The sequence below is a fragment of the Adiantum capillus-veneris genome, chromosome 6 (assembly GCF_014529385.1).
Source record: "Adiantum capillus-veneris isolate H3 chromosome 6, ASM1452938v2, whole genome shotgun sequence".
Classification (NCBI taxonomy): Eukaryota; Viridiplantae; Streptophyta; class Polypodiopsida; order Polypodiales; family Pteridaceae; genus Adiantum; species Adiantum capillus-veneris.
The window spans coordinates 169,390,536-169,407,532 of record NC_140936.1 but is presented as its reverse complement, the minus strand read 5'-3'; positions in this window follow the sequence as shown (position 1 = coordinate 169,407,532).

Genomic DNA, 16,997 nt, shown 5'->3' with positions numbered 1-16,997 from the left:
GCATACCTTGGATGAAGCGTAGAGCACCATTCTTCTTTGAAACTATGAACCACCCTGTTTGAGTATGGAATACAAGGAGGATCCAAAATCTCCATTTTGATCTTCTTATTTCATAGCTCTACTAACTTGGGCAAATGAGCCTTTGGAACCGGAATAGGCCACAGATTCCAAGGCACATGAGGTATTGTAAAAATTACCATAGGAGCTACAATAGAAGGATCAACACATTCTATCTCATGTGGCTCAAATGCAAAAGCCTTACCATGCTTTGAAAGCATTTCTTTGAAGCACCTTGTCTCCTCCTGTGTTACAAACTCCTTGCAACCAATCTGCAACTCTTGAAAGACTCCTTTGTAAAGGTATGCCCAATCTTTTTAGGATTTCTCAAACTTGGTTGCAAAGAAGCCTGCTCAATCTTTTTCATGTTGTTGGGTGGTAAGGGTGAAGCTATTGGTTTCACCTTCTTTGCTACACTCTTGTATTTAGTTTCAACACAGACTTCTCGGCCAATTGTTTGCTTAAAACATTGGTTTTCTTTAAAGGCTTCTATTCCTTGATACATTTTCGTAGAGCATACTTCCACAACTTTATTTTCAAGATGCAAACTAGTATCCATTATAGCATCAAGCTTACCCATAGTATCTACAAAAGAAACTTGTTCACACAAGCCCAAAACATTTTTAGTAGACTCTAGCAACCCACTATTTTTTATGCCTACTTGTACATTATGTACATATTGCCTCTCGCATCTCTTCAGATCTTCAAGATTTGTAAAACATACTGATCCATTCCTTGTTACCACCAAGAAGCCCGTTGAGAAAGTTTCACCTATTTTTGGATCAAGCAAGGCCCTTTTTGTTTTTGTACCACTGCAATCCCACTTTACAATGGTACTTGGCCAAAACCCAACATTTTCCTATGATCATGAAACTCTTTGCTCACCTTTGGTAGAGGATGATTTTTGAGGTTGTCACGATTTCTTTCATGGTTTATACAAACTGTGAGAAATTGAACAACACGTTTACTGTCTTTGCTTCGTGTCCTGGCATAAGCTAAACCATCATCCATTACCTTTGTTTCCATTTGAACTCCCACAATGTAGGAATGTCCAAGGATAAGATGATATGAAGATGTGTCCTGTATAGAGAAGTTTTGTTTTACCTTTGCATCACCTATTGTCACCTTTGCACTTGGACATGCTGCATATAATTCACCTGATGAATTTTTTGCCACTTTCACCATCCAACCATGTTCTGTGTCCAATGGCCATTTGCATTTGTTGTATAAACTTCTTGACACTATATTTATTTCAAAACGATGGTTAATTAAGGCAATCAATGGCTCTTCAAGATCACCTACCTTGACCAATCTCTCTGTAGTAGCCCGTGCCGCCCGTGCCCAATGGCTTCTAGAATAGTGGCTCCTTGGAATACTTTGAGATTCTTCCCCATCATAAGCAAATTTCACTTGCCGTACATTCCAAGAAGACTGGTAGCATCCCACCATATATTCATCACCTTATTTAGCACACACCTATACTCCTTCTGTCGTCACGTTATTGCCTTCAGCTTGTGAGCAAATAGACTCTCCAAGTGTTTGCTTCTTTCTCTTGATAATTTCGATAATGTCTTCATGGAATTCGCACTTGGTGTGGGACGGGTGTCTAACCTCACTCCTATCTTATTGTAGATGTAGCAAGAACCACGAATAAATTGTCAATCCATGGGATGAAGCTGACTCGACTAGTGCATAGAGGCTACAAGAGCTTGTCAATCTCTTGGAAAACAACAAACGGCTCGTATCTAACTCAAGCTACACTCAAGTGACTGAAATCACCAAAAGCTAGTCGCTCATCGGCAAACAAATCACATCCGTTACAACATCAAATGATATCGAAATGTAATGAAACTTATAGGAAATGTAAACAAGACCTAAGCACACATGTTTATGGTTTCAAATCTCACTTTAGGTCAAGTGCAAAAATTATGATTATTAACAGAAGTGAGTTTTCAACCTAATCGTTTTCAACCCAAAATGCATCTAAATGCTTAGCAATGATGCCCCAATACCCCTCCTATACTTAGTTTTTGATTTTGAAGTGTAAATTCCTACTTATGATGAAATTAGGCCATGGGTCGGCGATGCCAAAAGCTACGAAATATTGTGAAATGCTTACGTTAATGCATAGAGCTCTTACCTGTGGTTGCAACGCAACAAACGCGACTGCAATGTGACAATCGGGAAGGGAGTAGGAAGTGCAAGAAGGAAAGAAGTGAGCGGTGTTAGCTCACGCTATGTTTATATTATCCAAAAACTTAATAATAACTTTACAAAATTGGCTTTTATACCTTAGCCAAGGTTTCTGGTGGTCAAACTAATAGTCTGGGAGCTCTAACTAAAGACAGGTTGATACGATCTGGAAGCTTGTAGCCCCGGCTCATCAATTACAAAGTTTATCCAGAAAATAGGAGTTACAATATTCCCGATTTATCAAAATAATAAATGTTTTTATAATGAAAGATCCAAAAAATGGTATCCAAGTTAGCTTGCTGCTAACATTCGTCCCTTGACACAGCTTTATGGGATGAAATATCCTTGGATTGACTGGTGGCGCTTTGTCTGGAACCTGCAAAAATTACACGGTGGCCCTGTTTTTCAGCTCAATGGCTGAGTAGCCAACAAATCTGGAGGTTAGTTTACTAATCACTAGCCCAAAAATCTTTGTTCGCCAAGTGAAGGACCCTGTGCAAAATGCTTCCTCAAACGCCAACATATTGTGAGATGGCAAGAACATGCAGTGGACGTAGAAGCCATAAAGGACTTCTTCAGAAGGTTGGCTGCTGAGGTCATAGCAAAGACCTTTATTGCCCTTGAGGAACGACATCCACGATGCTCCTGCTTGCTCTGTCTCGTGAAAAGATTCAATGCATGTGAGCAAAAAATTTATAGAGCATAGCACATGAGAGATCACGGAGACTTTAGAAGAATCTCATGGCACCCGTTAGGATTTTCACCATGTATTCCTTTATCGGTGTTCCCTTTTTTGGAGCTGGCAATCTTGGATAATTCAGTCATGTAGGCCGCTTCTTTGTCATTGCTTCATGTGCTTGCCATGTCCTTACTCTTGGTACAGGACAAAAGGTCCGGTCTTTTTGAAGTGTTGCAGGTGCTCTTGTGAACAGAATCAAGTATCTGGGATTCTTGTTCAGTCAGCTCTTTCTCCACTTGTGGTGGACTTCCTCTGCGCCTTCTGCCTGCATGTCTTTGTATAATCTTTTCTTAACTTGAGCAGCTCTACCTTGATCAAGGGATATGGTAGTGATTGTTGATGCCATTGTGCATTGATTTGGTTGGGAGGTAGTTGAGTAACATTGATTGAATGGAGAACTCTTAACTTCCAATCCATCGCTGATTTCCATTGTTCATCTATTTCTTGAGCGACTTGCTCCTCAAGTGCATCTTCTTTAGCTTTTGACATCTGGACCATTGGCACTTGCTCAGCATCTGTTACTGGTATTTGAAAGTCGTCTTCTCCTCCTAGCCCTTCTGCTGACTATGTTTCCATCTCAACAAAAGAGACTGAGGGAATTTCAATGTTTGGGTTCTCTAATGTACCTGCTTCTTCTTGTGTCTCTTGCTATCCATCTCGCAACAACTAATTAACTCGCTTGAGCTCTGCTATCTCCTTGAGCAGCTGTTCTTCTCTTTGTACCCGCATTAATGCAAGGTCTCTTTGTTGTGACTGCTCTAGCTTTAGCTCTAGCTCGAGATCTTTATTCTTCTTTTCCAGTGCTTTATATACTTTGTCTGTACCTTTGATCGAGACAACTGCGGGATTTTCCCTTATCTATCGCAAGAAGGTTGCCTGATCATTGATCCTTTTCTCTGAGTATTGCAGTGAAGCATTTGCTACGTCGAGCTACACTTGGATCTTTTCTACTGATAGAGTTGTAGTTAAGAGCTCATTGGTAACCTCTGTCAGTTGTTCGTCTTTAGTCTTGTTGCAAGCATCTGATAACTTCGTGAGAAGTTCACCCAGTTCCTCCATTTTCTTTTGTTGTTTCTCTTTTGCTAGTTGGTGTTGTTCAGCTTCAGCTCTTAGCTCTTGGATTTGTCTGTGCAGATTGGAGATGACATTCATCCTGTCCTCTAGCTCTCCTTGGAGAGCGTCGATGACCATCTCTAGCTCTCTAGCCTTAGCACTACGGCTAAGTGCTGATCTTGCATCTATTTTGCATATTCATTAACTTGTGGAATAATTTCATCATTTATATGCCAGTATTCATGCTTTATAGGCTGCCTAGATGTTTTAGCAGTCTCTCTGTGTGGCTCCTTGGGTGGGGCTATGGAGGCTGTTTGTGGTAGTGCAGGGGTTCTACCTCTCCTTGAGGCTGTATGGTTGCTTCGGCTGCTTTGTCTTCTTGAGGCTTCATGGATGCCTCGGCCGTTTCCTACTGGGTGGTTGTAGAAGGTGTGGTTTTTGTTTCTTGTGCCTTAGGTTTCTCAAAAGTGGCAGTCTCTTGTGGTTCAAGACTTGCTGCCTTTTGCAGTTCAGGCCCCTTTTCTTTAGCTTTCTCTTCTTCAGTGGGTCTAAGTGTTGGTGAAGGTGGAGGGTTGGCATGGATGGTCTGCCTGTTCTGCAGTGGGTGAGGTAGGTTTAAGAGACATCTCTTCTTGATCGTGTTGTGTCTCTCCTTGTTCTGTTGCCTCTGCCTGTCTTTCTTACTCTATTGCCTCTTCTTGGCTTTTCTCTCAACCTCTTGAGCTTCTTTTAGTTTGACGGCTTCTGCCTCTGCATACATTCTTTCTAGAAAATCAATGGGGTCCTCTGTCTCTTTCCTTGCAGGGTGCTTTGTTCTAGGTCCCTTTATCTCTTTCGGAGCCCACTTTTTTGGGTCCTCTCCTGCAGCTTGGCGGCTTCTTTTGTAAGTGTGCTTCTCTCTTTCAAATCTCGCCTTTTTCTACTGAGGCTCTTCTTGGTGTGCAGCCACTACTTTTTTTGTCATCTCTTCAATCCTAGCTCTTCTTTCCTTGTTGTCTGAGCTTTCACTGCTATGTGCTTCGTGGGAGCTTTCAACAGAGTCTTCATAAGATTTGTAAAATATTTTTTTTGACCTTGTGGTTCTTGGAGATGGCTGTGCTGACACAATCCATGTGTTTTGATCTAGGGTAGGTGGCAAATTGTCTGTCGTGCCAATAGGATGGTATGATATTCTTGTTAGTACCTCAGGTGCACCCAGGTACGTGATCTTGTCCTCTTTCTTGGTACCCTTTAGCATGGATAGCACATACTGCGCGTGATCAATGGGTTGCCTGGTTGGCGACTTTAACACTTGTGTGAATGTAGTTGCAACTACATGACTAGGTGTTGTGTAACTTGGCGGTCTCTTTGCTAGAAAATGGAAGTGTTGATGATATAATCGTGCTGGTTCTTCCACTTGCTTCAGGATGAGGTCAGCAAAGGTTATCGCAAAAGTCTCCTTCATGAAGGTACCTGCTGTCTTTCTGTCTCAAGCCCTCATCGTCATCCCTTCTGTTGGCAACTTGAGAGCCTCAACCACAATTTCTTTCGTTATTACCACTTCTACCTTCTGCCCTTGTTGGTCTGTAATTTGGGCTGATCCGTCTTCCTTGATTGTAGACAAGAGCTCATAGGCTTTCTGGAAGTCTACACCACATGGTTCTTGGTCATAGAATTCTTTGAGTCAGAGCCTTTTGTTAGCTTATTTTGTGTCGGGCTTTGCCGCGACATCATAGATCTCTTTTGGCAGCAGTTGTAGTTCTACCTGATGTCCTTTTTCACTTTTAAACCTACTTGTGAAAACTATGGTGTTGTTTTTCTTCAAGCTGTTCTATAGATAGATATGTTGCTTTGGCCGTTTACTGAACTGGGGTCCAGTTGGTATGGTGGCAGCTCTTGCAGCTTCTCTTTTTGGGATACCCTCTTCTTGCCTTCTTCGTAGCTTGCATTGCTCTTGTTAAGTGAATAGAGTACCAGAGTTAGAAAATTCTGCAGATTCCTCTTTGAAATGTCCTTCAGTCTGAATTGCTGACAAATTGAGTCCAATTTGCTTCAAATCAATTTTTGAACATGCATAGATGCATAAAAACATATAAAGATCAAAATCATAAAGTTCGAAAAAAAGTTTGCAACAAAAGTAAATAATCACGATTATTTACAATTGATAATTTTTTTCAACTTTTTACAATTTTGACATCATATGCTTGAAATATATATCAATTAGATACTCTGAGTGAAGTGTGGGCTCATTTGAGTGCACATGGTGAAAATGGTGCCAAATTTAGGCTTTCCGTCTTGAAAATAGAAGATATAAAGGGATTTTAAGATTTTGAGCTCCAAATTTGTTCAGACTTGGTCAGTGGGCACAGGACATCATGTGCTTTGGTCCCATGAAGTCAAAGTGACAATTTCCCCCCATCTTGGCATAAAAGTAAATAATCGCGATTATTAAGTTTTTCATCAAAATAAATATTTTTTGGTGCAACTTGGTTCTAGGCATGATATAGACTCTGTGTATGAGATATGAGGTGATTTGGATCAAAAAATTTGACTGATAACTCAAAAATTTACATTGGAATGGCTTCTTTGCATTTTCTAACAATTTTCCAAGTTATCATTGATCATTTTGGCTCATACTTGAAATGTGGCATGTAATAGGTATGCACAAGTGATGGGTGATGTGAAGGGATCATTTTCAAGCCAAAAAATTACAAAAGTAAATAGTTGTGATTATTTACAGCAGTCAACTTTTTTTGCTAAACTTGACAAATTTTGACCTAAACATATTCAATACACCTAAAACAAGTCCTAAATTAAATTTGGTAAAGTTTCGTCTTGTTGGCATCACTTCGTGCTTTGTCGACTCTGAAATCACCGATTTTGGTGACTACATGGCCTGTGGAGTTGGTTAGTCACTTTTGAGGCTATGGACTTGTCTGCTACATAGTCCTGAAGCAACTCATCCAGTTTTGGCCCATTTGGAGTCAGTTTGACTTCGTATGTCAAATTTGACACTTTGTAGCCTTCGAGCGGTTTTCTGCTTTCCAAGGGCTTGCCTTGATTGATATTATGAAACCAACCATATGCATTGTATAGACACCCATTCTATAAGTTGTCTGTGGAGTCAGAATCCAATTCTGGCATCTGCCAAAAACCTAGCTTTTCTACTTGGAACCCCCCTCGACCCGTGCCGAATGGTCATCTGGTGATATAGAAGTGTTCTATCATATAGGGGCATGCTACAATTCAAGTCTCATTCGATTTGGTTGAGCTGACAGGTCACTATGGTCAATTTTTGATCGTAGGACTTCGTGCACTGCTCGGATTCTAGGTTTTTTTCCTCTTGATCTATGCACCTACACTCCATCGTGCTTGCACACATCTCTCTTTCTCTCTCTACCCATCTCGATGGGTCTTTTCATGTGTAGAATAGTGTTTTGTAGGGTCACTATAGCTTTTGTAGTGTTGCAAAGATGGCCAAGATCCTTCTGCATCTGTGGTTGGTCCTTTGATGTACACATTGCTAGGTTTAGTCCAAACATTACTTTTGCATGGGATATGTTAGTAGATTTATGGAAAATGTTGGCAAGAAGTCCTGGGATGCAATGAAAGGTGTGTTGAAATGTTTGAATGGTACAAAGGAGTTGTGAATTTTCTTTGGAGGCAAAGATGCATGTGTAATTGGCTACACAAATGCCTATTATGCAAAGAATGTGGACAGCAAAAGGTGTAAGTCAAGCTATGACTTCCACATTCATTAGTCGTACAATTTCACGATGATCTTGTCTACAAGATTAAACCTGTCTACCATAGAAGATGGTGTGGCATCAAATGTCAACACAAAAGCTACATGGCTTACGGCTCTAGTGTGAGATCTAGGGATCAATGCATAGGTTTCTATTTTGTAGTGCACATAGTGAAGAGTGCTATCCAATTAGCATAAAATCCATTATTCCATGTGAAGATGAAGCACATTGATGCAAGGTAGCACTTAATTTGTGAGGGTTGTATATTGTGAGGTGCTTATGGAATATGGGTAGAGATCCATACTCTATATCCCTTGTATGTATATCCATAGCTTTCTTTTAAGGGACATTGGCCTTTAAATGGGAGAAAATTGAGGTTAAAGGACCATTGTGCCCTGATCAGACATTCGATATCTCGCTGCCTTCTAGCACCTAACCATTCATTTCCATGATAACAAGATAGAGCAATAAGGAGCTACAGAATTTGTTGCTATAGTAAGCTCCACCTAGTGAGGTGTGTCCTCTTCTTGTTCTTCTTCTTCTCTCTCTCTCTCTCTCTCTCTCTCTCTCTCTCTCTCTCTCTCTCTCTCTCACACACACACACACACACACACACACACACACACACACACACACACACACTTTTTGTGCAAGCATTGATGCCTTCAACTAACTTTGGTCTTATGTCCAACCCTTTGTGAGAGCCGTTATGAGGTCAAGGGGACATCCACCCAACCATCCTCTCCTATTTAGAATAGGAGATCCCTCATGCCAGTTCCTACTAGGCCTTGCTCTGCCACCCTCGCCTCACATTACTCCCTCCTCGGAGAAGCATTCTTGTCCTCAAAAACAGAACTAGGATATTTTTACTTAAGAACGCTAATGTTTTCCAAAGTGGCACCTTCTTCCGGTCTATATTTACACTTAACCACTGCTTGTCAACATGCATGATGATCAGTACGTAACCAAAACCTATTGATTAACCACATTTTTAACCCTATGCAACATTTTTGTGAGTGACTTACATGAAAAACTAGATGAATGCAAGTGTGTAGGAACAAAGCTTATAGGCCTTATCTCCAACTCGCTTGAGTATTTTGAATGGGCCACAATATCTAGGAGACAAATTAGGTTTAGAAACTTTTTGAATGTTCTCAAACACTCAAGAATATCTCTTCACCTTCCATGAAAGTGACTTGCCAATGTTTCTCATCATCATATTTCTTGTACCTGTCTTGTGCTTGTCAAAACATTTTGACAAGCAATCTTGAGCATATCCATATGATCTTGGATAAAGTCCTTCACTTGCCAAATTTTTTCTATAGCCCACCATAACTGATGACCTAGGTTGAAACTCGTACATAATCATGAAGGGACTAAAGTGAGTGGTAACATGTCGTGCACTATTATAAACAAATTCTAAGATAGGGAGATAATTCTCCAATCTGATCGCTTTTACCAACATATGCTCGTATCATATCCTCTAACACATGGTCGACTCGTTTATTTTGACCATCCATCTCAAGATGAACTACAATATTGAGATAAAGGTGTGTTCCTAACCGCTCAAATACAACCCTTTAGAAGTGACTGTTAAACTTGGGATCACGATCAATAACAATATTTCTAGGCAATCCATAGAACTATAAAGACTGTGAACAAATAACTTGGCTAACTTGGGAGTTTTAATAGTGGATTTGGTTCAGATAAACTTATAGAGTTTAGTCAACCTATCTACAATCACCCATACCAAGTTATCACCTTTGTATGGCAGTTGGTAGACCAAAATAAAGTCCATACACATACTTTTCCATTTGCCATTGGGAATATCTAAAGGATGCAAGAGACCTCCTGCCCTTTATGTGCTCTGATTTGTTAAGCTAATGTTTTTGGAAGTGAAAAGCATGGTCTCAAACATGTCCATGTATACCTGGCTAGTCAAATTGTTGTCGTACAAGTGCATAAGTCTTCTTTATTTTGGGGTGCCCTGCACTTGGACTATCATAAAGAATTTGGCATCAAATGTCTACGTCCATTAATACACAAACTTTCCCCTTGTGGAGTAGATATCGATCTTCAATGGAAAAATTATTCCATCTAGTCGGTTCATCACTTAAAAGAGGAGAATCAGGTAGGGAGAAAATAGACACATAACTAGCATTGGAGTGAGAAGGATCCCTCTTTTTGACATGACACCACACCTTGGAGTATGCATCATCATGCTTACATCTTCCCTTAAGATATTCCAAAAACTCACTCTTAAGCTACGTGAACAAAAGAGAGTTGATCCTGGGCATACAAATGAGAGGGTCAGCCACCACATTCTAACGTCCTTTATGATATTGGAGCTTTGCATCATAATATTGAAGAATCTCAGGCCACCTAGCTTCTTGATCCTTCAAATCAGACTGTTGTTGTGTAGACCATTTGATACTTTCGTAGTCAAACACAATTTCAAACTAAACACCATACAAATAGTGTCTCTACCTTTTCAAAGCATTCACTATGGCATATAGTTCTCTCTCATAAGCAAACAATGTTGCTAGGTAGAATCGATCTTTTTTCTCTTAAAAGCAATTGGCCAATCTTCTTCAAGAAGAACTGCTCCAAAGGTTTTATTGTTGGCATTTGTCTCAAGCACAAAAGGTTTCATTGGATTCACAATAATTGATATGGGTGTAGTAGCTAGAGCGACCTTAAGTGCCTCAAAACTTTGATGTTGATCAATCCCCAATTAAATGTTTTGCCCTTGGATTTCGATCGGTCCATCATAGGGACATCAATTTTTGCATAACTTTTAACAAACCGGCGATAAAAGCTTGCAAATCCTAAGAAAATTTGAATCTCTTCCAGATTTTTAGGAGGAGTCCATTTACGGATGGTTTCCACTTTGGAACGATCCATATGCACGCATGTAGTATAAATTATACACCCCAAATAATGAATTTCCGTCTTCAAAAAATCACACTTGCACCCTTTGGCATATAATTTGTGTTGCCTAAGGAGATCAAACACATGTCATAGATGTTGTAAGTGCTCATCCTCAGATGCACTATAGACTAAATGTCATCGAGAAAAAAAATGGCAAACTTGCCTAGATACGGTTTCAAAATACTATCCATGAGTGTCATGAAAGTAGTTGGAGCATTGGCTAAACCAAAAGGCATAATCAGAAACTCATGAGTCATAATGTCAAAATCTTGTTCGAAAAGTAGTTTTAGGTATATCAATAAGTATAATTCTTACTTGATGATACCCAGATCGTTTTATAAAATTATGTGCATGTGTGAGTTTATAAAAAAACTCATTTACCCTTGGCAACATATACTTATTCTTGATAGTAACCGTGTTAAGACCATGATAGTCTACATCCATGCATACACTACCATCTTTTCTCTTCGCCAACAAAATGGGAGAAGCCCATGGTGAAGAGCTAGGTTGAATAAACCCATGACTAAGGTAGTCAACAAGCTGACATTCCACCTCAAAAACATCAAAATGACTTAATTTGTAAGTCAGTTTGCTAATGGGCTTACTACCTGCAACCACATCTATGTTGTGTTGCACAGAACGTATAGGGAATAAACCAAGTGGTAAATCTTGTGGAAAAACATCATTGTATTTTGTTAAAAGTTCCTTCAATTTATGAGCAACATTTTCTTTTTTTGATGACCGAGGAATACTAAGAGAAGGAGAAGAGGAAAGCATGTAGGGTTGATGAATTCTTAGACATAACATAGTCAATATAAATGTTTGGTAACAAATGACACAAAGAGTAACACAAAAAGAATTTTTCCATTTCATCATTGGAATCGAGCTTCATAAGCTTGGCCGTACAAATGAGTAGTGAGTGAGAAACATCTTCCCCCCCCCCCCCCCCAACAACAACAGCACATGCATACCATTCGATTCAAACATAATATCATTAACCACTCCCGATTCAACACCACAACTGCTCTATCCATGTTCGTCACCTAAAAATCTAAGGTTATTTAATACACTTGGATCTCAAGTGGTACACTCTTGACCTAAGTATCCCAACTTCAAAATCTTGGTCGTCGATCATAGTTATCTTGTAGCGGTGGGTACTAGGTGTTTGACGTAGATTAAGACGTTTCACTAACTTGTACTTAATGAAATTGTAAGAAGCACCATCATCTCACCTTGTGACCTTGAATGTAGCCATGCATTCTCACAAGCTCATGTAGGCCAAATATCGACTGCGACAAAGAGGCAGTTATACAGCACTCATGAACCGCTTTAGTATAGGTTACCTCCGCATTGGAGTAACAAGAAGAGGATTCAAGTGCAAGCTATTTCACCATGTGCACCACTTTCTCCTTAACTTCCCCTTGGGACATTCTTTTTGCCATGACCACTTCCCATACAATTAAAACATAAATTCTATTTCTTTGAATTTTCAAATTCCTCAGTTAGAGATGGCCTCTAGGCTCCTTGGGCTTCTCGGATGCATCAAGTGTGAAAATTTTCTTTTATCATGTGCTTGATTGTTGTGATGAGATGCACATGCATGTGAGCTATCAGGCATATGCAAGGTATGCAAAGATCTACCATTAGGATCATCATGAATATGTGCTTGCACATGGTTTCGTCCAGTGTTTTGGGTTTATGGGTTTTAACATCTTTCTTAAGCTTAGGAGTTAAGCCATTGATAAACCCTTGTACTTGTTGGAAGTCATCTAGACCCTCCAGTTTGAGGATAACATTCTTATAGTGAAAGATATATTCAAGGAATGTCTTATGCTAGAACACGTATCCCCCATACTGACCAATTCACATCCTTCTCATTAGTAGGACAAAATTCTTTTGGAACATGTTCTTGAAAGTAGACCATGTGCAAGATATAATGCCCTAAATTCTTGAATGTCAAGTAGTTCAATATGGTCATCCATGCCAATTGTTGTGCGGGTATTCTCCATGAGGGTATCTTGCTCCGGAGCACCTGCATGCTTGACGCATGACATGTGCTCAAAATCAAATGTATGATGCATATTAAAGTCAAAATCCATGGTGCAGGTGCAACTATTAACAAAAAAAAACTCATAATCTTAGATTGATTAGACACCACTAAAGATAGCCTCACTCTTGATGGCTACTTAATTTGTTTTAATGTTGGTAAACCAACCTCGCTAATAGGACACAAACCTTTTGCTAGCTTAAACCCCCCCCCCCCCCCCCCCCCCCCCCAGTAGTGGTTGATTGCTTTGAAAGGCCTTTTAAATCGATGGATTTAAAATCCCCTGTGGACTATACCTTCAACTCCTACGAACGTCCAGTTTTATGAAGGCACCACTTTGAGGCATTGAAGGTTGCAAATCTTTGAGCTTTGAATTCGAGTTTTGTGAGGGCTTGAAACTTCAAAGCCACAAAACTATGAATTTGTGATTTTGGAAGGGCTTGAAACTCAGAAAGCCTCAAGATTCCAAGCTTGTAACTTCTTTTTACGCGAGAAAAAGCGTTGAAGTGCTTGGAATTCCTAATCCTTGGGGACAATTGTGTCCATTTGCCAAGCCTTGGAATTTCTTGAGGGCTTGAAGCTTCAAAGCTTCAAACTGTGAATTTGTGACTTGGGTGTGGGATGTCATGGTCTATGGCTCCTCTGAGGTGAGAATGAAGCCTTGAAAGGATGAGGGCCACACAATTTGGAGGTCCAATGTGAACTCCCAAGCTTCCAAGACTTGGAAGTAGCGTGCAACAATGTGGGCAAAGAGAGAGAAGAAAATGGTGAGTGATGGTGTGCCTGACGGCCTTGGGTGTAGAAACATGTTTGGTGCAATGCCCTAAACGCACAGGATGAGCCCAACCTTAAAGGTTTTGTATAAGTCGTGATGGAGCTTGTGTGTGTGCAAGTGCTCATGCCAATAGGCTCTTGAAGCTCCTTGACCACTCATGCTATTCCACAGTTGCATGCATGTAAGGAGAGCCCCCCAAAAATCCTCCACATCCTGCTATCTTTAGCTCTAATCCTATTCATAATTAGGAAAACCCACGTGCTAGTTCCCAATGGGCTATGCCTAGCTACCCTTGGGCTCGCAAACGTGGAAGCTTTTTTGAGCCTTGTGTCACACACATCCAATAAAGTAAAGAAAATAGTTTATTGAAGAGTAGCTCAAAGAACGTGATAACATAAATCTGATGCTTTCATGAAGTCCTAAGGTAGTGAGATAGATCATTGCCTCTACATAGATGATGTATTGATTTTTGGGAAGCATGCTCATGAGATGGATGTAACGAAGGAGAGGTTCCAAGATGCAGCCAATAGAACGTATATATGATATGTTCTTGGCATGCATTTATTTGAGAAAAAAACACAAAACAAAAGACACGCTCTTTGTCTTTACAAGTATTACACTCGACACTTACTTGTAACATTTAGCTTCAGTAAGATATTTTCAGTTCAATGTTCATGGGACTTTTAGAATGCACGTCGATTGAAACTTGAAGGTATGCAAAGCTGTTTTGACTGATATGCAACTCTTAAGAAGGATTTGTAATTAAAGAAGGGTGTAACCATCATGGATGAAGAGATTGATGTGATTCAACCACCTAGAATTGTGTACTTTTTCCTTGTAATTTTTAAAATTTTTGTCATGAATATTAATTTCTAGCATTCTAAAATTATTTTACAACTTAATTTGGCAACTTTTTTCCAAGGAAAATAAAAAGAGAACAAGTGAAATTGATTTAGTGCTAATGGACCACCCAACCCGGTCAAGGCTTGGGACCAAATGGGAAAACATCCATAAAAGAGCAAGGATAATTGCTAACTAGTTATCTCAGTCAAAGGTACATGTCAAGGAAGGATAAACATATATTGGGCATCTTGATCAAAGGTAGAGGACAAAGGAGATAATTGAGAGCAATTATAGGAGTCTAAAATTTGAAAGCGAATGTGCCAAGCTCAAGTCCTCAGAATAGCTCTTTAGACTCCAAGTATGAAGTCTGGGAAGCCTTAAAGCGAAATTCTAACTTACCACAAACCTAAATTTAGCAAGTTTTGGGAGCAGCTCCGCGGCACCTCCAAAGGATTGTGCTAAGGTTTTGCACAAGAGGTAAAAGTTTTAAAGCCCAAAGGGTGAGTTTTATTTTTACCAAAGTTTATCGTAATTTAGCAGGAAGATTGTAAACCAGAGTCAACTTCAAAAGCCTCTAAGGTTTGTTCAAAAGTCTTGCACCCGAGCTAATAAATAAAAAGGTAAGTTTATGATTTTTATTAAATGAAAGGGAAAAGATAAAGACTAAAGTTAGATCAGTCCTTCCTCATTTAGTAAGTTGACTCTAGTCTTTGTTTACTAAGCTTGACTAAGCCACATGTCCTAAGTAGCACACACTTGCTTTGAGTGAACTTAACAAGTGTGTGTGAGTGTGTAAGGTGTCTCTACTTGCCAAGAAGAGTCCAAATCTAGGAGGCGGCGAGGCAAGCTAGGACAAGTGTGTGGCATGCTTGAGTTGCATTTTGAGGTGTTCCCACCTCATTGGTAAAGTGTGAACCACTCTAATTCAAGTCTAGTTGCACAATTGTACAAGCATGTAAGGAGGGGCTCTTAGGGATCTTGGCTCTTCTTGTTTCTCTCACACACTCTCTCAAGTGCCTAAGTTGGCAAAGCAATCTCTCTCTCTCTCTCTCTCATGGGAGCCCTAGAGATTGACTATGCTCAAGCTCTTGGCTATGGATGCAAATCCAAGCTAATGAAAGTTTCTTCTTCTCCATATCTATCGTTCTATTACTAAGCTATGCTTAGAGATTGACCATGACCAAGTGTATACGAAGAATCCATTCTTTTGTTTGAAAAATACTTCTTTTCACCCTCATCTTCCTCTTTCCCCGTAGTTCCTTTCTCCTCCTTGGGGTGTTTAGGGTTTGGGAAGGAGGGTTATACCATACAATCTTGAAGAACACCATCTTCTTGATTCAAGCAAGGCTCAACAAGAGCACAAACATGTATTGTACAAAGCTCTCTTTTGAGAGGATTATAATACAAGTCCTTTTGGAGGGGAGACCGGCTCCAAGAAAATCCAATCCTCATCGAGTTGTCAATCTTAATTGTGTATTCTCCTTGAATTATGCACATGATTATAGTGATTTTAATGTGTATTTGTGTCAAGAAATCAGCCTGGCATAACCTATATTTTCATTGCTATCTTTCTCTTAAGGGTAAACTCTCTCCTTTCATAGTCAAAATTTGCTGAATTTAAAAGTAAGTATTAGATTCTTTGACGCTTTGTAGCATGCAGTGTGTACACTATGCAACAATATTGAAATTGTTTCTTGAATCTTGAAGTCTTAATACATATGATTTTGTGAAAATCTCCTTGGATATGTTTCCTTAGTATCTTAAATTTCTTTTGTGATCTTGTTGTTGTAGTATGTAGTCTAGATAGTATTTGAACCATGATAATAAATTTTTATAGAATGGAATTGCTAGCAAGCTACAATGAGTTCCTCAAAGAATTCTTAAATTGGGTAATTGATGAAGAAGAACAAGTGTAGTGCAATTCTTTTTTTTTTCTATAATCTCTATGAATTACTTCCAAGAGATATTAATATGCACATAGTTTACCCTTGTGCATCAATAGAGAGCATTTTGCACGCCTTTTTGAAGCCATAATTGCCTTCATTGCCTTTCAAGGAAGTAGGGTATTGATTATTTGAGGAGTCATAGTGTTAGGACATAGGTCCTATGGCTAAGAGCCTCCAAGCTAGGGGTATATGAGAATGCCAATGTGACCAATATTTCCATATATGAGCACATGGTATAAGATACATTGAACACATGCTATAACCAATCGAAGGAGCATAAAAAAGCGAAAGTGGGAGAATAAGGAGAGAAAGCACACAAAATTAAGAATGCTTTTGGTTTCCATGTATAAAAGACTCATACAAACATGTATATGATGGCCTATACATGTGCACATATAGTAAAGACACTAACATGGTCTATAAGTGTGCACATATGGTAAAGACACTACCACCACATGGTCCGTTAAGCCCATCACAGTGGATGCTCATACAAACATGTATATGATGGACTATAAGTGTGCACATATGGTAAAGACACTAACGCTACATGGTTCGTTAAGCCCAACACAGTGGATGCTCATAAAATAAGTCAAAAAGGAGGGAGAAGAGGGTGTGTTGTATGCAAATTCACATATAATTTCTCTGGCAAATTTAAGTGGAGAAAAGGCTTGCCAAAATGGTTTCTTAA